The sequence below is a fragment of the Protopterus annectens genome, chromosome 7.part1 (genome assembly GCF_019279795.1).
Source record: "Protopterus annectens isolate FY-2018-M chromosome 7.part1, PAN1.0, whole genome shotgun sequence".
Lineage (NCBI taxonomy): Eukaryota > Metazoa > Chordata > Ceratodontiformes > Protopteridae > Protopterus > Protopterus annectens.
Genome location: NC_056740.1, coordinates 343565556 through 343592949, shown reverse-complemented (window position 1 = coordinate 343592949; position 27394 = coordinate 343565556). Strand labels below are relative to the sequence as shown.

General features: G+C 38.7%; 1 protein-coding gene across 1 annotated transcript in view; it reads left to right on the top strand.

Moving 5' to 3' along the window:
- DNAH12 (dynein axonemal heavy chain 12) overlaps positions 1 to 27394 on the top strand; it is a 4520724-nt gene that overhangs the window by 2523647 nt on the left and 1969683 nt on the right. The gene's annotated exons all lie outside the window — the stretch shown is intronic.

The following is a 27394-nucleotide window of genomic DNA, read 5'->3' as shown; positions in this document are numbered from 1 at the left end:
ACTGAAGAAGTAACCAAAGTAAATCAGTTGTTGTTCTTATTAATATATGTATAAAATGTCTATGATATAATTTGTACGTTATTTGGTATAGTCAGAGGTGTATAAAATTTGAAGTAGCGAGATTCTTACCAAAGACTGCAGTATAAACTAAACATATTTAGAAAGTAATGCAAGAAATCCAAGTAGGCAAAGGACACGCACGGCATAAAACCAAACAATTTATTTAGTAAAAACATGTAAGCGCTTTCGCATAGTACTCCTACGCTTCATCAGATATAAAATTCTATCACAAGCATTTTAAACACTGTTAAACCAATCACTGATAGCAGCCTTTTTCCTCCAATTAAATAATTAGTGGAAACCAAGTGTTTTAAAGTAACCTAACACTTTAGCAGAATAAGTACATTTTTACTATGTTCCAACCACAACTTATATAATAAATTTCAGATATAATAAATAAGGCATATATTGCAGATATCTAAACAGTATAATATGCATCATACATAAACCATGTCATCATGCTGTTGCAAATTTACTGATGTTTTGGAAAATATAATGAAGAACTGCATCACCAAAGGCCGAAACAGTCCTGCCATCCACATAGTTAACTAAGTAAACATCTTATATAAATTTACAATAAAAAACTAGAACTACTACATGAACACTCATGTCTGCTAAGATGTTCAAAAAAAAACAAACATATAAACTAGCAAAAAATATATAAAAAAATATAAACAAAAGTAAACATCATAGCTAAATACTGCTGATATAAAAATGTGTGTGTATATATAACAGTAAAAACAAACAAAAAAAAAAAAAATATATATATATATATATATATATATATATATATATATATATATATATATATATATATATATATATAAATGAATAAATAAATAATGTATGAGGAATATGTGCACATATATATAAGCAGACACACCTATAACTAGTATAAAAAGAAGTATATCTAACAGCCAAGGCAAAGAGAGGGTATTAAAAATGGGGGGGGGGGGACAAGTTTAGCAAATGTAACTAAGCCTTCTGTCCCATAAAAAGGGTTTGAGTGACAAAGCTTCATTTAAACCCAAGCCCTTGTCAACCTGTAGGAAAACAATCCATTTTTTCTCAATCTTTTCAAGTGTGTTCCTATTATTCTCCCAACCTTATAGTGCTTGGCAAGATCTCTATGATGAAAAATACAAATCTATGGCTGGTACCTTTCTTCAACAATATGTTTGGCAACAGCACTTCTGGTGTCTCCAGTGGTATTGTAATATATATGTTCCCTAATCCTATCCCTCCATGGTCTAGTAGTCATGCCAGCATAGAACTTAAAACATTGAACACATTGGGCTAAATATATAACATTAGCAGTTGAACAATCAGCATAATGCCTAAAAATATATTCTTTATTTGTATCAGGATGTATAAAAACGTTCTTATTGGAAATATTCTTGCAAAAATGGCAATGTCTACAACCAAATGTTCCTTGTGTCTTAGAAATAGTTTTGCTCGTTACCATGCCAGTTCTGCCTATGTTTTAATGATTTCAAATTTTTATTAATAACTTCTGGATATGTCCCCACAACTTGCAGTATCCCACTATTTGCTGTTAGGACATGCCAATTCATACGTATAATATCCATAACTTTCTTATTGTCAGAGGTATAAGGTAGACATAATCTACATTCTTTTTTTGCAATAACCATCCATCCTGTTAACCAGCGGCATATTCCTTTCTGGAAAAATAAGGTTTACCTCTACCTTCCCTTTCCCTATGGGCCATTTGTAAATATTCTTCAGATTCAGCCTCAGTATATCCTCTATCCCTCTTTAATAAGGCTACTTACTGGAACATTGTACTGTCTTTGGTGGTAAGTCTAGAAGTACTTAGAGCCTGTCCTTTCAAAATATTTTTGAATACATAAGTAGGATGCATACTAGAATGTGGTAAAAGATTGTTCTTCCTACATTTTTTCCTATAAACCTGAGTGTGCAGAACATGCCCTTCTCTTGTTAGCTTGACATTTAAAAATCAGTCTCATAAACAAATGTACGTGTAGTAAACTTCAAGAAAGAGGTACTCTCATTTAAAAAAGAAACAAACTGTTCAAATAGTTCTATGGAACCTCTCCAGATGAAATATATATCATCCACAAAATGATTATAATGTAACAAATTTCTACTATAAGTAACATTATTCAACAACACAGTATCTTCCCATTGTACCATTACAGTGTTGGCATAGGAGTTGGCACATGGTGTGCCCATGGACACTCCATATTGTTGAATGTAAAATTTCCCTACAAACACAAATACATTATTGGTAATCACCAATTCCATCAGCATACCTATAGTCTGTATGCATCCATTATCAAAATCACTATGACTTTGCAAGAAATCTCTCATATATTGGATGCCTGCATCATTTGGTATGCATGTAAATAACGAACATACATCCATAGTAACTAAAATATCTGTAGCACACAATGGCACCTTCTGTAATGTATCATAATGCATGGTAAGAAAATGCTGCGAGTCTTTTAAAATAATGGATGACTTCATTAATAAAGGATGCAGAGATTTTTCTAAATAATTGGGTATAGGCTCTGTGGCCTACCCTCGCCTTGCCAAAATTGGCCTGTTGAGTGGGTCAGATAAATATTTATGGATTTTAGGCAAGACCATTATAAGGGGTATTAAAGGTTTCTCAACAATGCACAAGTCATATAACTCCTTACTAATATACCTGGAAGACAGTCAGATAACTCAAAGTGAATAATATTTATAAGTTTTTGTATCTCTGTAAGATTAGTAAGTCTGTAAGTACTATTATCTGACAACATTAAAGTCACATTTTTTTATATAATCTTTATGGGTGAGAATCACTATAGCTTTCCCTTTATCAGATGGGAAAATAGTAATGTCTTCATTAGCTAGTAAGTCCTGTAGAGCAGAAAATTCACTAGATGCAAGGTTATAAAACCTATTACATTTATTTACTGGATCATTATAATACTATAATAAATCATGCTCACACATCCGTAAAAATGCTTCTATTAAAGAGTGAAAATCAGGACAGATTACACTTGGTTTTCTCAGTGCTGAAGGTTGCATAGCAGAATCAGAAAACATATAATTCAACATCACATTATGACAGAACAACTTCAGGTCTACCATTACATCATTAAAAACACTACTAGCTGTAGGTATAAAAGAGAGTCTTTTGTCAAGGACTCGTAACTGAACATCAAAGAAACATCTGATAAATTGTACACTAATTGTCCTTTGCTGTGCTCCAAAACTGCTTGATTGAAGGAAATCTTCAGTTGTCCACTTGAATGTTTCCGACACTTCCTCCCTTGACTGGGCGATCTCTCTCTCTCTCTCTCTCTCTGATATTCCCTATGGGAAGAGGCAAGTTTAAAGCAATAAATTTATCACTGGGCAAGGACATAGTGGTCTTAGGTCTCATAAGCCATGCCATTGTCACTAGAAATGCTGGCTGCATCCAAAGAAGAAGAAAAATGAACATTAGTAGTGTGATTCTGGCCCTGCCCCAGTAAATTCTTGAACAAAATTAGAGTCTTTAGATGGAACACCTGCAGCTCTCATAGATTTAACAGACTTGTGCTCTTTACCATTAGACCAAGAAAAAAGCATTGCCTACTTTAAAATCTCTCCAATTTCTCTCCAGCTTGGTCATTTTTTGCTGCTGTACTGTAAGTTCAAAAGAAATTACAAAATGTGTGACCTCCTTTATGGCTTTATCTGCTACAGTTCTAGGTAGCAGTTCACACAGTTTCTTTTTTGTCAAGTGAAGTTCAGTCACAAAATTTTCTTCTGCTTGAACAGAATTTTGTATCAACAACTGCATATAGCCATAACTAGTTTCTAAGTTCAGTTTTTGCCATTTAAATAGTAAATCTGGATAAAACTGGCCATATGTGGGCATTTTTGTCAGACGTAACCCCCGTGGTACTATTTTAAAATGTACACATGAGTCAAGATATTTCCTGTAGCAATCATTGCACATAGGAACACAAGCTGTAACATGCACTTTAGCATAGTTTACTTTCATTTGATAATATTTAATGCCTGTGGGTACAGCCTTCTGTTTGGGGCAACTGCTTCTATCTGGACAGGTAAACTTAATTTTTTGAAAATGTACACAGTTTTGCATGTGTGTATGTGTTGTAAGTTAAAAGAAGATGGGGGGTGGGGTCTGAAAGTCTACTACAGTCTATTACATTTTTGCCTGAGTGTTTTCATTAAAAATGTCTTGAAATATGTGACATAGGTTCAAATGAAGATGAGAAGAAGCAACCGCATAAAATATCAGCCTGCTAAACATTAGATCTGATGTTGTCCATTTTCATTCCGTCCTCAACTGATGGGTTCAGATCCGATCCATTGGATCTGACTCAGCTGTTGCTAAAGCTCATGGCAACCAAAAACTCTTGAGCTTTGCCCTTGTCCATAATGCACCAAGCCCAATTACCTCAGATCTCATTTGTCACTTCAAGCAAAAGAAGTGGTCTTCCATTTTCTTGAGCATTAGCTAGATAAGTGTGATATTTTTCAATTGTTTTCTTCCAAAAAAAACTTTATATTAGTATCCCTTACCCTCTTTTTGAAGTTTCTGTTGTTTCTTCTATTTTTTCCATTTATTGTACAATTTTTTCTGTACCTCTTGGATACTGTTAGTATCTCCCTTCCCTGTATGAGACTGTGATAGCTTAGTTACCATAGTTAGTATTTCTCTGTCTTCTTCTTGCTTTCCTATTTTAAAAAAAAAAAAAAACTTTTCTGTATTTGTTTTTCGATAGCGATGGTAGATAAACTGGCAGGCTTTAAAAATGTAGAATGTGTCGGCACGAGCTGCCAATTTCTGATGCCCATACACGCTGTGTCTACTGTTTGGGACCCCTCCATTTACAAGAAGGTATCTCAATTTGTCATGTTTTTAATCCTCATGTGTTAGTGGAGCTCAAAAACAAGCTTATCTTAAGAGGTCTTCTTCCTTCTTTCTTTGGGGAAGCTATGTTGGAGGGTTCTTCTTCCTCCAAGACAAAAACTGTTAAAGTTAAGAAAGTCTCTTCTCCTAAGGCATCTTCCTCCTCCTCAGCTTCGGACTCATCAATGAAAAGGCCTCATAAAAACCAGGTTTCAACCTTGGATCTGAAAAAGGGAAAAGTGCAAGGTCCTGCTAAGGAGAAATTATCAGATATGAATCCCCTTCTATTGGATCTGATGAAGTGTATACTCTCAGATCTGACTATGATCCTATGCGAACCAAGCCTGACATTCAAGCTACCAAATTTCTACCAAGAGCAAGGTACTGTCTGTCTCTGGAACTGTTCCTGACAGTGTACCTTCTCGATTCTTAAAAAGACCTAGGTCTCCATCCATATACTCCATTCATTCTTCCAGAAGCCTAACAGAAGAAGATGTGGAAAGACTGGTGAAGAAGATTCTTTTGGCACTGAGCCAGAGTGGTGTCCCTTTGGCTCCTACCCCTCTGGGGCAGGAGACCTGAGTATCTACTACTCCCCCAATACATATTCCACCTCTGACTCCTGCGACTTCAGAATTTTTTGGATCTGAGTCTTCCAGATCTGTCTGGCTTGGATCTGAGGAGAACCTTATCCTGAGTGTGAGATCTTCTCTGAGGGCTCTGATTTCATCCGATCTGGAGAACACCCAGAGCCGTATTCTACCTGTTGGATTTGAGGTGTTACATTCAACTCCATAGCTTTCAGAGCCATCTCTGCATCTCAGAGTCTCGGCACTGGATATCTCGGCTCCGGCCTCCTCCTCAGAGGTTTTGCCCTCAGAAAAGGGGAAGCCTATAATTCAGAAGCTTGTCTTCTCAGATCCCACAGTTTTTCTGTCCAAGCCACTTGCCTTTGAGGCTGCAAAAGAGTATTTTCTACCTCAACATTTCAGACGGATCCTTCCCCTTCGGGGAAGCCATGATGTCTCAGTGCACAGATCTTCACCATCTTCTTCCACAAGGATGGCCAGTACCAAAACTGCAAGCTTTCACTCAGGGAATTATAATCTCCTCTTCTGATACCTCCCCAGAGCAGCACTCTGAGGAGATCCCAAGGAAGAGGAAGTGTAAGAATAAACACATCATCACTGAAGACACAGATTTCAATGAAGGCGAAGGACCCCCACCATTACTTCCTGAATATGTCTCCTTTGCAGACATCCTAGAAATCCTTAAGCAGAGGGGTGGTTGGACATCCAGCAACCCTATGTCTGAGGAATCTGTTCTCCTGGAGGTTTTTGGTCCTGGACCCTGTACCTCCAGGGTGACTTTGCCTGCTGATGACCTCATTTATTTGATCTCACGGCAGTCTTAGAAGGACCCTGACACCATAGAACCCATTCCTCGCAGATCAGATAGGATAATGGCACCATCAATGGATAGACAATTTTGGGTGAATGGAATTAGTGTTGATGCCATGGCTGTTGCTGCGGGCACTAAGAAGGAACTAGCTGAGGAAAGCTCCACCATCCCCCCAACAGGGAGTTGCGGGCAATGGACAGATTTGGAAAGCATGTCTATGCTTGAGCGACCTTTGCTTTGAGGGCTCTGAATTATTTGGCACACAGTACTAGGCTACATATGGATTTGATCAAGAAGTTATCAAATACCCTCGAGTGCTGTTTCTGATGAAGTTCAGGCATCTGTTATTTTCAGCTGACGATCCTACAGTCCTTATCCAGTTCATCCATGAGGTTTATGTGATGTAGTGGAAGTAACCTCAAGGCAGTGGGTTCAGGGATTTCCATAAGGATACATGCCTGGATGTGCCTCTCTGAGTTTGCGGAGTCTTTCAAGTTTTCTTTCATCAATGCTCCTTTTGACAGAACGTCTTTATTCAGCCCAAAGTAAAAGACACTCTGTCCACGTGTGAAAAAGTTGGAAAGACCCTCTCTGCCATGTACATGCATTTTTTGACTCCTTAAAAAAGCTTTTCCAGGAATCAATGAGATGCTCAAAAAATGTGGTTCATGAAATCTCAGTGTCTTTCAAGATACGCATGGAGGAGGATCCCCCAGAGCAGAAGAGGGAACTCAAATGGACTAAAATGCCCCCATGGCAGAGGAGGCCCTCAGAACCAGAGTATCTTTCTCTGACAAACCTTACCAGCACTCCTGAAAGGAGGCCCAATTGTCCACCTCTGGAGACAGTTGGGGGACATTTATCTCCGCACATGAGAGTCTGGCTAGATATAACAAAAGATATTTGGGTACAGAGGATCATTTCCAGAGGTTGTATTATACCCTTTTCCCTCTCTCCCCCAATCCCATGGAAAAATCCTGATGATCCACCCAATCAGAGGGAACATGCACCAATTCAAATACAAAAGCTGATAGAAAAAAAAGAGTCATCCAAGAGGTCCCACCAGACCAGATAGAACCTGGAACTTACTCAAGGTTCTTTTTGATGCCAAAAAAAAACAGGGAACTAGAGACCTTCAGGACACATACTATCACATACAGAAAACAGGTGGTCCAAAAGGTACTTAAGCTTCTGGGTGGGAGCCAGTCATAATCAGGTCAGAGTACTGCCCTTTGGACTTACCACAGCCCCCAGGGGTGTTTACCAAGTGCACAATAGTATAGCAGCTCACCACAGACTGCAAGGATTCTGGGTGTTTCCATTGCTAGACCACTGGCTCATTACCACTCCAACCAGGCATCAACTCTTATCTGCAAGAGACCAGGTTCTCTAGACTTGCTCTCATCTAGGAATAACCATAAACTACGACAAGCCTCATCTGAAACAGACTCAGACTTTAAAGGTTATAGGAGCTACTCTCAATACAAAGAACAACCATTGCTTCCATTCCATTATTGAGAGTTCAGATCATAAGCTATCAAGTAAAAAAGATAATATTCAGCACCTCAATTTCAGCCAGACTGGTCCTTCAGGCTCTGGAATCGATGGTGACAGCAGTAACATTAGTACCACTCACCAGGTTTTATATGAGAATTCTCCAGTGGATGTTAACTACTCAGTGGCCAGTTCTTTATCAACCAGTGTCTTACAAGATAAGAATCACTCTCATCTGCAAGAGAGAGATCTAAAATGGTGGATTTGTTCAGACCAGGTTCTACAAGGTTGTGTGTTCACGCCCCCTCAGCCCAAAGCCATATTGACCACAGACACTTCCCAGGTAGGGAAAGCAGGCATTATCTGGGGAAACAGTCCTAGTCACCTGGTCCCCCAAAGAGGCCAATTTGTATGTTCTAGAGATGAGCACAGTACTGTTAGCACTGCAGGCATTTCAGAATGGTCTCCCTTTGAGGACAATTGCAGTACAGTTGGACAATATGTTGGTCGTCTGGTACATCAACAAATGGGAGGAACCAAGTCCTAACCATTATATCGAGAAACTCTCAGAGTGTGGCAGTGGCTTATGTCTTCCAACCACTTTCTTTTGGCAATACACATTGTAGAGAAGTCCAACATGATAGCAGAAAAATCAAGCAGGTGCATTCTTCTAACTCAAGAATGGTCCCTCAACAGAAAGATTGTGAACATGACCTTCCAACAATGGGACCAGCCTTCCTGCTATCTGTTTGCATCCCCTTTGAACAATGAACGCAGAAGCTACTTTGCCCTAATCCCCCCACAGGAGGAATCCCTGAGGGACGCTCTACTCCATGATTGACCACCAGTCACACTTACATATATCCTCCCACTCTGTTGATTCTCAAATTTCTTCAGAAAGCTGCAAGGTTGAAGAGCAAAGTCATCGTCATTGCCCCTCATTGGCCATGACAAATTTGGTTTCCTTTCCTTTGGCCTTGACTGATTCAACCACCTTCGCCTCTGGATCCAACTCCAGACCTCCTGTCTTACCCATCAGGCATGATATATCCAAATATAGTGAATTTCAGGCTGACTGCCTGGTTCCTCCAGTTCCATTAATAGACTGACAACCTATGCTTTTTTTTCCTGTCCATCATATTCTTTTGTCCTCTCATAAACCTTCCACCAGAAAACTATACTCCAGGAAATGGAAGAGATTTGGTTTTTTTTTTTGTGTTCAAAAGCGTTACATTGAATCTTTCTCAGCCCCCATTCATAATATCTTGGAATTTCTAATGCATCTTTTTGAAGAAGGGGGACAGTTCTTCTACTGTTAAAGTACAATTAGTGTTGACTTTCAATTTTTATGTGGGGATAAATGGTTCTTTGATAGTGTCACATAAGTTAAGCAAAGCTTTTTTTGAAAGGCGTTCAACTCTTAATGCCACCCTTTAAAGACCCCTCCCCTCGGGACCTAAACCTCATGCTGCAGGCTCTTATAAAATCTCCCTTTGAGCCCTCAGCTACATGAAAACTCCAATATTTTTCATTGAAGACAATTTTCTTAGTGATCATTACCTCAGCCAGAAGAATTTCTGAGATCAAAGCATTGTGCTCAAAACCTCCATACATGATTTTCCATAAAGACAAGAGTTACTTTACTTACCAAGCTGTCATTTATTCCAAATGTAGTGTCAAAATAGAATATAAATCAATCAATTAATTTGCCAGCATTCTTTCTCAAATTTTCTAACAAAAGGAGAATATGCATTACATTTATTGGACAGTTGTGTTTTACAGAGGACAAAACATCAGAAAGTTTGATCAGTTGTTTGTTTCATATTCGGAACCAACATTGGGTAAACCAGTTACCAAAGTTACTCTGTCTAGATGAATAGAAAATTGAATTTCCTTTGTGTATAACAAATTGGGCATTGCTCTGAGAAAACTTGTCTGAGCCCATTCCATCAGATCCATGGCAACTTCGTCAGTTTTTCAGTCCAGAGTGTCCATGGATGATATTTGTGCAGCAACTACTTGGGGTACTCCCTGTACTTTTATTACTCATTACAAATTAGATCCAGTCTCCAGAGAAGTGGCAACTTTTGGTTCAGTGGTGCTCAGGAATATTGACAACATCAGATAAAGACTCACCATAATGTTCCATCTGTGTTGTCCATTTTCATTCTTCCTCAACTCCCCTCCCACCAACCCCCATCCACACCCTGAAAGCTTGTGGAAGAATGAGTGCTTAGTGGACCTGTATGGACTTATGTTTTTATATAAGCTCTATATATAGCTTTTCCATAATAATTTCCATCTTTTACTTTCTACTAAGGCAGAAAACAAGATCTGAAGTAATTGGAGTTGGTGCATTATGGGGAAGGGAGAAGCTCGAGAGTTTTTGGTTGTCGCGAGCTTTAGCAACAGCCAAGTCAGATCTGAGGGATTGGATCCAAACCCATCAGTTGAGGAAGAATGAAAATAGACAACACACAACACAGATGGAACATTATGGTGAATACATAACTTCTTTTTTGTGCATATAAGCTAAAAGTTGGAAATATGTATTCAAAAGACCTGTCAGGTATAATAGGAAGGAGTAATAGCTTTTTATCATAGAGGCTACTCTGTCCAAATTATCATGTAATTTAAGCAGTCTTACAACTATGGATAAAAAGCAGAGTTCTGAATTATATTAAGAAATATAGGGTGAAAATAACAATGCTGCAGGAGAAACATTTTGGATAAAAATGAGCATGTAAATTCGACTAGGAAATAATCTTAGGGTGGTCATTCAGCAGAATGCCAGGGATAAAGGAAAATGAGAGTAATATTGCTGATTTCTAAGGGACTTCAGTAGTGATAGATAGAGAAAAAGATAATGGTAGAGTTGTGGTAGTATCAGGTTATGGCAGGGTAACAGGATTTCACTGGCATGTATTTCTATTCCACCTAAAACTGCTCTTATGAAGAAATAGTTTTCAGCAGGAAAAATAATTTATGGGTGAAACTGGTACTTAATTTGCAGTGGTGAGAATGTGTCAGACAGACCTAAAAGGGAAATATAATGAAAGAGTGTAGATTTCTGAAGACATGTATGAGAGCATTTGATATGGGAGATTTGAATTCAGTAGTAAAAACGCATACATAATTTACATAGGTTCATAGGTAAGTACCAGGCTAGCTTTCCTTGCATATCCCCCACCATGCCCCAGGATTCCCACTCCTCATTTCTTGATACACTGGAAAATATTAGGGTACAACTTAACACCCTAATAATGGGTGATTCAACTACCCCACCATTGACTGGGAAAACTACTCATGTACCAACTCTTCCGCTTAACGTTTTCTGGAATTCATAAATTCCAATGCCTTGGATCAACTTATCCACACCCCCACCAGGTGGCAGCAATATCCTAGACCTGGTTATTACCAACACGGGCAACCGGTGCTCCACACCAGAGGTCAATTCCTCATTGGTCAGATCCGACCACAAGCTAATCACCTTAGACATCCGCATCCCTCCCCCACCCCCCATTTGGGAAACCACCGTAAAAAATTTCTCCAAAGCCAACTTCATGCTTCTTAAGACAGAAGTGGCAAACTTCATGACACCCATGCTGACGGCCAATAGAGGTATGACTACTGAATCCTACACAAATGCACTTTATAAGCACTTACACAAATGCATGGATCGTGCAATCCCTAACAGAACCAAGATGCTATCCTCCAAAAAAAGGAAGTCAATCTGGTGGTCCCCTGCCATAAACAAACTGTACAACAGAAGAAAGAAACTGTTGCAAAAAAGAGTAAAATCCCATGACTGGAGAAACTCCCTGGTCAGCCTCAGTAAGAAGCTGAGATCCCTCATAAAATCTTCCAAAGCTAGTTATGAAAACAAAATCGCCACTCACTCTAAAGACAACCACAACACATTCTATAGCTATGTCAAGAATCTCAGTGGCAACACTCGGATCTGCTCTGAGTTACAGCACAATGGCACTAAATATACAGAACCAACTGATATTGCCAACATCCTAGCAGATAGGTTCAGTGCTAACTTTACCCCCCTCATCCCCTAAAGGGCCCATCTCTATACCAGAAAAATGCAAAGTTCCTGTCATCATGGCTGCACAGATAAAAAATCTCTCTCCAAAGCCAAGAACACAGCATCCATGGGACCTGACAACATCCCAGACTGTGTTCTACATGAACTACAGAACAAACTGGCACCTCACCCAAGTACCATGTCCAGTCATAGCCTCACCTCAGGGTATGTGCCCACTGAATGGCACACAGTGACATTTATCCCACTCCACAAAGGGGGAGCCAGAAACTACCATCCCATTAGCCTGACGAGCCTGGTCTGCAAGGCTATGGAACGTATTATCATGGAACTTATAAACAATGACATTGGTAATCTCCAAACTCGGGACCCCACCCAGTTTGAGTTTGTAAAAGGCAGATCATGTCTCCTAAACCTGATAGACTTCTTTGAAGCAGTCACCAAAGCCGTAGATGAGGGTAAGGTGGTTCACGCAGCCTATCTAGATCTCGCCAAGGCTTTTGACATCACCCCCCACTCTGGAATTATAGATAAACTCACTGAACTAGGTATAAATCCAACTGGCTCACTGACAGAACCCACACTGTGAAAGTAGCAGACTCCAAATCCAACTTCAGACCAGTGACAAGTGGAGTACCACAGGGTTCAGTCCTGGGTCCTCTCCTGTTTGGTATCTACTTCTCTGAAGTACAGGCTAACACAGAAGGTCTTTGGCTAATGAAGTTTGTAGATGACTGCAAACTAGGAGCCATAATCAAAACTCCAAAAGATGTGGACATCCTACAAAAGGGCCTCACTGAGACAGAAGCCTGGTGTCAAAGACATGGCCTCAAGCTCAATAACAAAAATGTGCATTGTCATCCCTTTTGGTAAAAACTCTGTACCCATGAAGTACCACATAGGCGGTAGTCTACTTAACAGTGAAAGTGTGATAAGAGACCATGGGACACAGGTGGACAGTAGTCTCTCCTTTGATAATCACATTGCCACAGTAGTCAGGAAATCCTTCTATGTGGCACACCTCATCACAAAAGGGTTCTCATCCAGGAAAAAAGAGGTAATTGTTCCCCTCTACTCGTCACTCATTAGACCCATTATAGAGTACAACGCCCCTTTTGGTCTGTACCTCACAAGACATCTACAACAACTGGAAAGGCCGCAGAAATACCTCACAAAGAGGATTACCGGCCTCAAACAGATACCCTATGCAGACCGTCTCACAAAACTGCAGCTTTACTCCCTCGCATATTGCCTACTCAGAGGTGATCTCTGCCTAACACACAAAACTATGTCAAACCCAGAGCTTTAGGATATGCTCCACTTAAAGAAATCCCAATCCCAAGAGCTACAAGCTCTAAGGACCTAAACCTTGTCATAACAATAAACAGAACATGCTGGTGGGATAGATTCCTGTCCCAGAGACTTCCCATACTCTGGAACAAACTACCTATCTATATCAAACAAAGCTCCTCATTAGCACTCTTCAAGAAGAATCTTGATGATTGGATGGGAGATAGGAAATTCACCCTGGGGATCACTTCTGTGGCTCTGCTCGACAGGGGCACAGGAAAATAATTTTCTTGGGTGGCGAAAGCCAGGGTACCTTTTGGCTAGGCTTATATAGCCCCTAGGGCCAATAGCCTAGTACCTACCTATGAACCTATATATTATTACATATTATTCCCCAAGTTCGATTCTCAGTTAGAGCGTCTTCTGTGTGTCGACATGCATGAATGGGCGTTCCTTCGTTAAAGGTTGTGCATTAGGCCTGGCAAGCCAGCACGTAAAAATCTACTGCCAATCATTAGCGGACCTGACTTCCGCTGTGGCGACCCTTACCCGGGAAAAAGCCGAAAGACAGAAAGAAAGAAATTCCCCAAGTATATTAACTGGGCTAGACTGGACATAAATTATATTTCATAGGAGCGTGTGTATTTTATTGACAGCATTGGCACAAATATAGAAACTATATCAGAATGTGTACTGATAAAAACTATGGAAAAAATGCAGAATAATGGAGCAAAAGTGAGATACTGATGCTTCACTTCTTTCCTGTTAAAAAGAGAGGACTTTAAGGAATAGGTAGGGGAAATGGTTTGAGAATTCTTAAGGAGATGTATTTTTCTTTAGAAGAGCTAGCTAGTGAGTGGGATAAGACAAAAATGGAATTTGGAAACTGGGTAGAAATAAATGAAAAAGAGAGATGGGAAAGAAGCAAGAGGAGTTATTTAGAAGATTTGACAAAGGGTGAAGTACTGCAGAGTAAAGGAATCTCACAGAACAAGAAGAGTGCTAAAGGGAAAGTAAGGCAGCATTTGCGTAATATGCATAAGTTTAGAAAGATTGCTGTTAATCAACTGTATTTTGAAAACTCCAGAGCACAAAAACGTTTAGCACAATGACTTAGACAACAGAAAGTAGAAAGGGTTGTCACCATACCTAGGGAGCCTTTGATAACAAAAATAACCAGAGATCCTATAGAGGTATTAGACATATTCCTGAAATTTCATGAAAATTTGTAATAAGCAGAGGAATGTGGAAACCAAGAAAGGGCACACATGGACCTGTTTATAGAAAGACTTAATTATGCCAAGGTTAGAGGATGATTAAGCTCAACGGTTAAAAATGCTGATGTATAATCAATCAACAGGGACATCTCTAAGAATAGTTGGTATTCCTTTGGAAATTTGAGTGTTAGGTATCGTTTAACCATATTTTAAAAATGGGGCACTTGTATTACCCATAGAGGGTAAGAACCTTTCAGGCACAGCTTTATATAGACTTATTTCAATTTTAAACAATGATTATGAAGTATCTGTATATATACTAGCTAAGAGAATGACAAAGGTATTGCCTGCTCATCTTGGTCAATTTCTTTGAGTTAGTCACCAGAGCTGTGAATGAAGGCAAGGTGGTTCATACAGCCTACCTTGATCTGGCCAAGGCCTTTCATACCATTCCCCACTCAGGAATCATAGAAAAACTCACTAAGCTAGGCATCAACCCCTATATCACTAGGTGGGTTGCAAACTGGCTCACAGGTAGAACCCACAGTGTGAAAGTAGCTGACTCCAAGTCAGACTGCTGACCAGTCATGAGTGGAGTCCCACACGGTTCGGTGCTGGGTGCTCTCCTGTTTGGTATCTACTTCTCTGAATTCCAGGCCAACACAAAGGGACTCTGGCTGACAAAGTTTGCAGACAGTTGCAAGTTGGGAGCTATTATTAACTCCCCAGGTGATGTTGACATCCTACAGAAAGGCCTCACTGAGCCCAATGACTGGTGTCAGAACCATGGCCTTAAGCTCTATGCCAAAAAATAAGTTGTCATCCCCTTTGGGAAAAACCCAGTTCCCATGAATTACCACATCAATGGTAGTGCACTGAACACAGAAAGCATTATAAGAGATCTAGGAACACAGGTTGACAGCAGCCTCTCTTTTGACCACCACATTACCACTGTGGTCAGAAAGTCCTTCTGTGTGGTACATCTCATTACTAAGGGTCTTGCATCCTGAAAGAAAGAGGTCATTGTCTTCCTCTAGTCTTCCCTCATTAGGCCAGTCATTGAGTACAATGCCTCATTTGGCATGTACCTCATTAAATACCTGCAACAACTGGAGAGGCCGCAAAAGTATCTCACAAAGAGGATCCTAGGCCTTAAACATTTGTCCTATATGGACAGACTAAAAAAACACCAACTATTCTGTCTCATATTGCCTACTTAGAGGCAATCTCTGCTTGACTTACAAAGCCATGTCTGACCCAGCTCTGTTAGAAATGCTACATCTGATGAAATCCCAATCCCTCTGCACCACATTCCAGAGACCTCAACCTTATTACCAGAATCAACAGAACATGCTGAAGGGACAGGTTCATAACCCAGAGACTGCATGCTATGGAATAGACTTCCCATACATGTCAAGCAGAGCACCTCACTGGCCTACTTCAAGAGAAATCTTGATGAGTGGATGGGAGATAGAAAATTCACCCCAGGGATCATTCCAGTGGCTTTACTCAACAGAGGGACTGGGAACTAAGGTTGGGTGGTACAATGCCAGGGTAATCCTATGGGCTAGGCTTGTAAAGGCTCCAGGGCCATTAGCCTGGTACACACCTATGAACCTATAAATATGGATCAGTGTGGTTTGGTGCTACCAGACACATGCTAGTGAACACCAATCTCAGGTCTATTTCGTGGGATTTTGTCCATGTATCCCTGGTCCAGGCAAGGTTTTATTCATAGTACCCTCATGTGGGTAATTTTGTGGATTTTTTGTCTGGTCATTCTGTATACCTAAGGTAACCCTACCAAAAGCTCAAATCTCCAAACAGCTTAGCTCTGAGGTTCACGGAGATATGCAGTCCCATCCAAAGGAATAAGGTCATGACTATAGTAAGATATATAACATTTTCTTTAAGTACCTTGATTCAGCAGATCACTTTATTTTTGAATGATTCTACTAATAACAGATTGAATTTCTCAGTGATCTCTCCTTGTTTCTCCCTTTCTTCTTTCTTAAAGGTTTGCATGTCTGCCCTCATCATCAGTACCAGAGGACTACTGATACAAATCTTAATGGACCCCTTACTCTCTCATTTCTTACTTACTGATTTTAGTATTTTATTTTTGCATTTATTCTTCTGTCTTACATTTTTGTTTTGGTAGATTCCTAGCCAAGTGTGCAACACAGTCTTGTGTTTCATCATACAAGACATATAACTGTTGTGTTTACTATTATCCCTTGTTGTTTTGTTCAGAGGGTCATAGTCTGTCCATAAACCCTACCTGTGATGTGAAGCGTACTATCTATATTAATTAAACTATCAATTGCAAAAAAATGTTGAAAATTCATTCAAAGAATGAAGAAAAATGTTTTTTTTTTAATATAACTAACTTTACAGAGCTGAACCTTGGGGCTGAGGAAATCCTCCTTTGCAAAGAATCCAATTTGTAAAGAAATTAGCCAGAAGCACAATTTGTTTAGGTTGTCTTTGATCATCTTATTTAATCCCCTAAAATACAATAGCAAAGACCAAAAATGATAATTCTTTGCTACCTGCTGGTCGGCCCAGAACATAGTACTGCGATATTTTGACTGAATATTTCCTTTACTGGCAGAAGGAACATACAGCAGAAGAATGAACTGCAGTATCAAATGTCCTTAAAGGTCTGGAGTTAAGGTTAGTGTTATATAACTAGCTTATACCATCTCTTTATATGTAGGCAAAGATTTATATTAAATATACATTGTGCAGTGCAAATTCACTAATACTAATTAATGCTAATGAGCAATGATTAGTATACAGTCACTTGAAACTGGACATAGCATCACAGGAATGTAAAACACAAATCACTATGAATATAGCTAAAAAATGTACCTGCTATTTTCTGTATGCTGCAAACTGGAGAAATTAAACTCGGTAACATAATTACCTCATTGACCAAGCAGAGTCATCTTACAATTGACAAAGTAATACTTCTGCTAACTATTGTCTGTTCCCTTCCTGCCATAGACTCCACATCCTTATAGTACATAAAAAAACTTTGAAATGCTCAAATTCATATTTGTCAGTTTATTACAGGTGCAGGCAGACAGTGCCACCACTGCCTAGTTAAGAAGCAGATGGGTTGACTACTGTTAATCTCTGAATCATGTTAGTCATAAGTATCTTAATATAATAACACAGAGATAGATTCTTCTAAAATGTAGTTTGATTAGAAGACAGAATACAGGCAGAATATTCAAGGTAAAATATTGACTGCCTAAGCTTTTCAGGCTAGGCTATCTGCACTCTTTTGAGTCTGTTTTAAAAATGTACTTGGTGATTAGGGACCTAGGGACTTTCATAGATAATAAACTGTCCTTTGATCACCATATATTCACTATTGTTAGGATATCCTTTTATCTAGTCAATAGGTTGATTATGTTACTGCAGGATTTGTTTTTGTATGTTAGTGTGAGAGTGTAGCAGCATGATGCCTCCAAGATGGAAATCTGGCTATACTTAATGTCCATTTACTTGCTGTTTATATAATATATGATTTCCTGATTTTTTTGATCAGTCTCACACGTGGGAGTTTTGTCACTTTTCATACACCCAATAGTAGAAAATGCAATATTTCTTGGAGGGAAAGAAATGTAAAATATATGACAATTTGATGTATTCCAGCTAGAGTCAGTTCCAGGCCAATCTTGAGTTTTGTATACTGTTGTATATTTGAATTCCTGATTGCTTTGCAAACGCTGTAGCCATTCAGGCTATAAAAACTTTTCATGCATTTTTTTATCACAGTTTTCAGTTGATTGGGTGTAATGTGGGAGCAAATGAGCACTCCTTATTCCAAAATGAATAAAAAATGTTTACTGGATCAAGAGAGACTTTTACTACAGCAGACATCAAGCATATATTTATTCGAAGCCCAGTGAAATGTATGTAATTGCTTTATTTTGCTATTCATTGTTAGGATATTGCTCTATATCTGATTAAAAATACTTGCTGAGCTGTGAATCAGTATCTCAATAGAGTAGTAAATCTAAATGTTTGTCTAGACTTAATACTACAAATGTAAGACTTAAACACGATTGTCTAAAATAATATATAGGTTTCATAGGTTAGTACTAGGCTAACTGCCTAGATGTGTGACACCCCACCACTGGCCCAGTAATCAAGGAGCGTCAATCCTCACTACTAGCACCAGTGGGGGACGTACATTGGGAGGATGACAAGTTACACACACACAATTTCCAGATGCAGCTCTCTGCATCAAGTGCAATTTCCCGTAAGAGCACACAGAGACCACAGTCAGTCTGGGGCTGGTTTCTCCATCCTTTTCCAGATCTCCAGTAAGACTCTCCACTGGCATAGCTGTAGAGTTGAGATCTCAGCAGAGTGGCCAAGGCAAGACCTCCAGGACCCTCTCTGTCTAACCAGTGCTTTGTGTCCCTGCCCAAGTAGCTGACACAAACACTCTTTGAGGTTTGATTTATATACACACACATCTGGAAAAGGCTGGCACAGGTTCACTAGCTATACTCCCTTCTGCCCAGACTATAAGGTAGTTATTACTGCCACCAGCTACGTCCGTATCAGCTAATATAAAGCCCTTAACAGTGTGTGTCCAATCTTACTGTGTAATTTTGCTGTCAATATAACTGGTAGTTTGACCAAGAGCAAAGCTATTAGGAGTCGCAAATAAATATGCAAGTACTCTCAGAACTTAAATATGTCTCACAAATATTAGCCACAATGATAGGTTTAAATATATTTAATAATAAATAATAAAAGAACAAGAAAATACTCAGTAAATAATCACAGTTACATCAGAGTTCAAAATCACAGGAAATATTTAAAACAACATTGCAGGGCAGTCTCAAATAAATAAAGAAAACATCTAAGCTGTACTTCACTATATTCTTGACTGCATCTAACAGAAATTACTGTACCCTAGATTAACTTACTTACAGAGCAAGGCAAGAGAGATGTGGTGAGTGGGTCTTCCCGCTGATGCTGTCAGGTCAAAGACAAAATACAAAATGCTATCTCTCTCTCAGAGACTTCCCAAACTAATAACTCAAATATTACTGCTGGGATACTTGCAGAATGACATAATTTCTTGTCATCTGACTTAATTTCCCCGGTTCACAACCATTAATGCAGCTGTAGCATTTAGCATCTACCTGTGAAAATATGTAGACCTCAGATATTTTGGCAAAAGATAATTTACATTCCTCCACATATAAAGACAATACAAAAAACTTCTAGTTCTAGACATTGTCTCATTTTGCACTGAAACTGAATGATAACATCACTTTTTATGGCCCAGCCATAAAGTACTTAAATCTTAACTATTCTTCTGAAGTTATCTTTTTGTGTTGCGGTTTCCATTGTTAAAATATATACATCTAAACAGTTACAGTAGTGTATATACATTTCTGGTCAGTACTTTACAAAATATATCTTCAGCACACGTCTATACAATATGACATGAAGTTCTAATACCTCTGTAACACAAGCAGCTTACATGAAGCATATTGACATTCACAAATGACACACAACCATTTACAAAATTGCAGATAGCTGGGTTGGCAGTATCTCCTTCTATCACACTTATATATAAATCATATTAATATTCACAAATGACGTATAATTATTTACGAAATTCCAGATGCTGGCTGGCGGTATCTCCTTTCATGACAAGATCTTCATATTGATCACTGTTGCAATAACCTAAGCTATATGGGTTATATTCTGCTAAGGATTTAATAGCAAGTTAGGTTCCAAAGCTTCAAGGCACCTCCTACGCACCCAAACTGTCTGGCAGCTGACTAAAAGATGAGTTTGAGAGCCAAGTCCTTCAGAGCTTTAGTGCCAGTGAAGTGTATGCTCCTGTGTGGCTTTAAAGGATCAACACTTGGCTTGTGCTGTTCCTTTGCTGGGCAGATGTTTATTTTTTGTTTATTATTAATACTTTCCTCTTCAGGAAAGTTATTTAAAAGCTAGGAATTTCCAGAACATGTACATATTCCTCCAGTTCTCCCTCTGCTTTGAATGATGTGCGTATTACTGCCTTTTAAGGTTTGTATACACTCTTTACAAACCTGATTCAGCAGCTATAGCTTTGTTAATTATTCAGCTGCTAAACATTTAGTTAATTCCAATCCTACTCTGTCGGATAAGAATGGGAAGATTATTAGTAAGTATTGGAAAAAAGTGTATGATTCTGCAGCTTTGATTATCAGAATTTTGAATTGTCATGCTCATTTGTTAACGTTTGTTCTGTTTAATATACAATTTCTTCATCTGAGGAAAAATTTGTTTTAAATAATGTAATTACTTGAAGTCACTATTCATTGTGTACAGATTGTATGTATGACTTTGTTGATACTTCTTCCAGGGCTATGGTCACTGGTACTGCTTTGAGGAGGTTTGCTTGGCTGCATTCTCAGAATCTCACAGATGATGTTAGAAATGAGATTTTAAATTATCCTTTGGATAGAGATTTAGTTTTTTTCCCCTTTGCTGCAGAGTGATCAAAAATGTGATGAAAGGGATGAGCTGTCCAGTGGAATATCTAGGACAAAGGAAAAGGTGAGTACTTATATTAATTGCTAGAGGCGCTCCTAGTGATAGAAGAAGAAAAAAGAAGATAATACTGGTAGATTTGGATACTGGCAAGTGGAGAGGATTATGCTAGTATGTATTTATATTCCACCTAAAACTGCTAAAATGGACCTTAGTTAAATTATGGGAGAAATAATCAGCCTTCAGCAAGGAATATTACTCATAAGTGGGGACTGGAATTTGATGTGCAAAACTGAGGATGTATCTCAGGGGCCTAAAAGGGAAATATAATAAAAGAGGGTGAATTTTTGAAGAAATTTTTTGAAAATGTTTGGTATGGAAGTTGTGAATTCACTGGTAGGAACTCGGAGAGAAAATACATACTATTCCCCAAGGTACAAAAACTGTGTTAGGCTAGACAGAAAATATATTTCACATGAACTTGTGCATTTAACTGACAGTTTTGCATCTAATAATTATTTAAGATCATGTGCCAATAATAACTAAAATAAAAATGAGGCCCAGGTGCTTTTCCACCTATCTGTTAAAATGAGAGGAATTTAAGGAGTGGGTAGTGGAAATTATTCTGGAGTTATTAGTTATTTTAGACAAAAATTTCTTCAGAAAATATAGCTAGGTAGTGGGAAGTGGAGTTTAAAATAGGGTAGAATATCTGCAGAGCACAAACATTTTTAGAACAATGGCACAGGCAATACAAAATAGAAAGGGTTGTTGCCAAACGTAGGGAACCTGTGACAAGGAAAATAACCAGAGATCCTGCAGAGGTATCAGAAATATTTCGGAAGTTTTATAAAAATCTTTATAAAGCAATGTGGAAATCAAGAAAAAGTTCAAATGGGAATGTTTATGGAAGAATTAAATATGCCATGGTTAGAGGTAGCAGTTAGAATAGGAGAGATAAGATAAAATGGTGATGTATAATCAATCTACAGGAAAGTCTCCAGGAATAAATGGTATTACTGTGGAAGTTTGGAAGCTAGAAGGGAAGATGCTGATAAAGATCTAGAAAATGTTGTTTAACAATATTTTAAAAGGAGAAGAAGCACCAACATCCTAGTAGAAAGCTGTGGGTGGCTGTAATACCTAAGATGGTAAACACCCATCAGATCCAGCTTCGTATAGGCCCATTTCAATACTAAACCAGGATTATAAAGTGTTTATGTCTACAATGGCTAAAATAATAACAAAGGTGATGTGAAAATTGATAGTTATGGATCAGTGTGGTTTTGTGGAGGGGATGCAAACATTTGACAACATTAATAAACAATAATGGTCCAGAGGGAACCAGATTGTAAGAAAGTACCACTGTTGGTGGGTCTTGGTGCAGAGAAAGCATTAGAATTCCCTGACACAACAATAAGGTTAATTAGGTGGATAGATGAGGGATCAGAGGTGAAAATTAAAGTGTGTGTGGTGGGGGCTCCTCTCTTATAAGTTCTGTTTGAACAGAGGAGCCAGGTAAGTGTGTCCTTTCTCCCCTTTATTATTTGTGTTATATTTAGAACCATTGGCAAAGAAAATAAGGCACTCAGAAATTCAAGGCTATAACTGGTACGGTAATCAAGACAAGTTGGTTTTAATTGCAGATGATATTATTTTTTACCTGATAAAACCCGAAAAAGACATTTCAGTGTTGTGGAACATTCTGAAACAGTTTCAAGTCTTTTTGGGATACAAAATTAATGAAGATAAAACAAAGACAATAGCTAGAAACTGTGTGTCCACACACAAATTGGTTCAGCAATACCCATAGCTAGAAACTGTGTGTCCACACACAAATTGGTTCAGCAATACCCATATTTATGGGAACATGATAAAATGGAGTACTTAGGTGTATGCCTTAAAAAGGATTCTGTTACGGCAGCTAAGGATATGTGGAAAGAGACTAAATAAAGGATAGTACAAAAACTGAGAAACTGGAAGCTCTGTTTTATGGGTATAGATAGCAAGAAACAAGCAGTAAAAATGTTTCATCCCTTTAGGTTTATACACAGGTCAAGCATATTTTTATCTATCAGAGGAGAAGTTGTTGATAATTGATACAGTTGAAGGATTTTATCTGGGAGGGGAAGAGGCCAAGACTCAAGTAGGATAGGTTGATTCCTCCAGTAGAACAAGCTGGTTTGGTATTACCTGATTTGAAGGGGTATTTCAGAGCTACTCAATTGGGGGTCCTACTCACAGTATAAGCAGAAAGCTGTAATTCAAAGTGGAAAGCGATGATGAAATGAGGGGAAGCTTATGAAATAAAGTGAGACTGGGATTTTGGATGCAGATTGTTAAGGAGAATGCAATAACCATAAAGAATATTATATTCATAAAGTAGAAGAAAGTATTCTAAATACTAAGGAAACACAAGAATGGAGAAAGGAGATTCTGCTGATAGGGATGACTGAAATTAGGGGTACAAAGAACACACAAAGAGGAGGATAGAATTTATTAGAGAAAACTGGCAAAGGAGCCAAGGTACTGGGAGAAAATAATCATAGGTGGAAAGGTACTAAAATGGAAAGAGACTACGAAGATAGCTAGAGACTGACTTCCCTATCAAGGATTGATAGCAGAGTATAGGCAGAGAGAGAGGAGTAGCGGCATCCTAAGTGAAAGACCAGATCTGGTAGAGTTTTTAGTAGAATCTAGAACAGAAGCTACTCTTAAAAAGAGATAATTATTAGAACATATAAAATATTGTACAATAACTACAGGAATCAATCAGAGGAGGTTTGAAAGGATTGGGAAGAGAGAGATTGGATAAACAATTCACAAAGAAACAGTTGGGGATATCTGTATGGCTCCCAAGTATGCAACAAAGTCTAGAAGATTTAGGATTTTTGCTTGGAGGTTTTTGCATAGGTATTTTTATATTCTAAGCAGACTCCAAATAATTTTTCCTCAGTTAGATTGCAAATGTTAGAGATGTGATGGAGAAGAAAGAGGTAATTGAGAACATATTTGTGGGAGAGTAATGAGTTGGCATGCTTTAAAAATTCCTTGCAGACTACTCTGTCAGAAATACTGGGTGAGCAAATTAGTGTAACTAAAGAAATTATTGTTTTGAGCTGTGATACAGGACTGGAATTGCCTAGACATAGTAAGACCTTGCTAAGTTTAATTCTGATGGCTGCCAGAAAAGCAATCACTAGAAAATGGAAATCATACCAAACCAAGTGTACTAGAAGTAGTGACTATAGTAACAGAGATAAAAGAACTGAAAGTGAGTACGAGCAAATTACATTGGAAAAGAAATGGGAATTATGGGAACAATACATGCAGAATAATGTTTTGGAGGATGAATGAGGTTTAAGGGAAGGCAGGAATTGAATGAGCTATGTAATGTTTGATTGACGGTGCCTGTAGAGAAGATTATATATGATTAGAGTGGGATAATTCAGTAAAGATGTATGTTGTTTAAAAAAAGAAAGGGGTAAGCTGAGTCAGAAAATCTCTAAGATTTTTTAACTCTCCTTTTCCAAGTTTTTTAAGGTATTCTCTAACTTCTCATCCAGTTTTGGTAAGAAAGAAAGAAACAGTCTCAACAAAATACAGGTAAATGGGTATTTAAGAAGAAATGGCAAGGGGGGGTGGTCCAAGAAAAATTCTGGAAACTTCCAAAGTGAAGAACTGTGCAGTAAGTAAGAATGACTGTTTAAGAGACTTTGCTTCCCCTTCCCACCCTGGCAGCCCCTTTTTTCTTTCAAAAAGTCTGAATCTCGATTTTTCTCTTTGGCAACAGATAGCTTCAGACAAATGGGTTCTGAAGATCATCCATCAAGTTTAGAGATGGCGGTGGGAGAAAATTTAAGGAGGTAATTCTTGATGCTCCAAACCAGCCTCCTTGTTTTTCACCTCTCCTTCATCACATGCTGTCCCATGGATTGTTAGAACCTGTTCCCTCTTCTCAGATGAGAAATAGTTTTATCAAGGATGTTTTAGTGCCAAAGAAAGAAAATGCTTGGAGAACAGTTCTGTTTATGATAGTGCCCAAATTCACAACCTGTTACCTCTTTTTACTTATTCAAGTTCCTTGCAACTTTAAATTTAAAAGATGCTTATCGTCACTTTCCTATTCATCCAGACTTTAGGCATTTTTAAGGTTTTGTGTGACATTATCAGTTCTCTGCTTTACACTTTGGCCTAGCCACTATACCAAGAGTGTTCACAAAGTGCCTGGCTCTGGTTATAACTCATTGCAGGCTAAAGGGTATCCACATTTTTCCCATATTTAGACAACTTGCTTATTTTTGCAGAGTCTTTTTCAAAGTGTCAGTAATCTCTCAGTTGGAGAGATCCATAAGCTATGATTTCAAGAGAACATTTAAAAGTCTTTCTTAACTCCTTCTCACAGAATTATGTTTCTGGGATGTCAACTAGACACCACAGTTCAAAAGCTTGTCTTCCACAGGAAAAAAAAAAATAGATCTGTATCTACATCTGTTTGCTGTGAGAGATTATTTCAGGAATTTGTATCTCATTGCTTTTATGATTTTCATGGCACTCCTGGCAAGACTTCACATGGTAAGATACAGTGGTATCTGAAGTATATTTGGTCCCAATACCAATACACCTTCTCTTTTCAGATCCCAGAGTGGGGTTTCCTAGAAAGAAAGTGACTTGATAGAAACACCAGATATCCCTAAATTCATGTCTGCCCTTCTCCCTTCCTGTTCCAAAGCTACACTTTGTACTTTGGTTGGGGACCAGTTTCAAGAGTGATAAAATTGCAAGGTGTGTAGGACAGCAAAAACAGATGCAAGCACATAAATATAAAAGATATGTTTCCCCTGATCAAGGCACTCAACTCTTTGAGTCATCTTTGGTCCCTGGGACCTCTTCGAGTTGTTACAAACAATACCACAGTAATGTGGTACATCAACAAGCAAGGGGGAACCAGGTCATTCTCCCTTTGCAGGCCAGCCATGATAGCTTGGGATATAGCTTAACAGTGCAGTCTCACTCTACAGACATCCTACATTCCTTCAGAGCAGAACTGTGTGGCAGAGCCTTATGAATGGAAACCGGATCAGGGAGATTTCTAAAATATATTTCATCTGTGGGAAGTTCCTCAAGTTAGACCTCTTTGCCTCCTCTCTTACAATCAGAACAATCAGTTGATAGGATTCTGCTCCAGGACCCCATGCAAGAAAGCCTGGAAGACAGATGCCTTTTCTTTTCCTTGGACAGGAATATTCCTTTATGCTTTTCCATCCTTTCCACTAATATCCAGGGTACTTCTGAAGATTCAGAAGGAATCATCCAAGACCATTGTGGTGACTCCCTTCTGACTCAGGCAACTGTGGTTCTCCCTTCTTTTGGAAATGGCCATGGACAATTGCCACAAACTTCATCACAGACTGGATCTACTCACACAAGAACAGGGGTGTTTGATACACGCCAACATCAGTCCGCTTCAACTGACTGCCTCAATGATAGGGACTTAATTCCCTGAGGACATGTGGAAAGTACTACTGGAGGCAAAAAAGCCTGCTAATAGAAAATCATGTATTAGAAAATGGAAAAGGTTTTCATGCTGGTACCAAGAACATAACCAGCACCCTTTTACTGCTAGTTGTTCTCTGGTTTTACAGTATTTGTGTGAGTTACTGTCTTGTGGCCTTCCTTAGTCCTCTATCAGGGTTCATTTAATGATCATTTCAGCATGTCTGTCAGTGGATCCTCCTCTTTCAATGCATTCTTGTATCAAGATGTTTTTGGAAGGAATCCAGCTACCTGTTTTCTTTTCTGAAGCTAAAAATGAGGGAGAAAGGATACTCCATACATTGGCTGTCCACAGACAACTCAGGTACTATCTTGAAAGAACTAAAACTTTCAGATCTTCCGATCAATTGTTCATTTCTTGTGAAGGTAAGAAGGAGGAGCAACCTGTTTCAAAGCAGAGTATTTCCAAATGGTTGTCTAAAGCTATTACCTTTTGTTATACTCACCACAACTGTACTATTCCAGGCAGGGTGAAGGCTCATTCTGTCAGGGGCCTTGATGTCATCTATTTTTTTTGGAAAGGTTGGATTCTAGAGGTATTATAGAAGCAAGAACTTGTTCTTCTGTACATATGTTTAAAAAGCAGTGTAAGATTGATTTCTTCTCTGGGTTTAGATCAGGCTTTGCTTGAATCATTCTTCAGGAGCTCTTGGACTGTCCTCCTTCCACCTCTTAAAATTTATAAGCTATGATAATTTATCCATATACTTTAGGCTACTGCAGAAGTGATCAATATGAAGAACATAGTACAGTTGTGTAAGTAAACTTGCTATAACAGGAAATGTTCGAATGATCACTGCTGCAGTATCCCTTCCCTCCCTCCCTCCATCCCCCATTTTGTTTTGTGTGTTGTAGTATGGTCTTTTATTTTTTTGTTCCTCCTAACATTGTCCTTTCAGGGCTCAG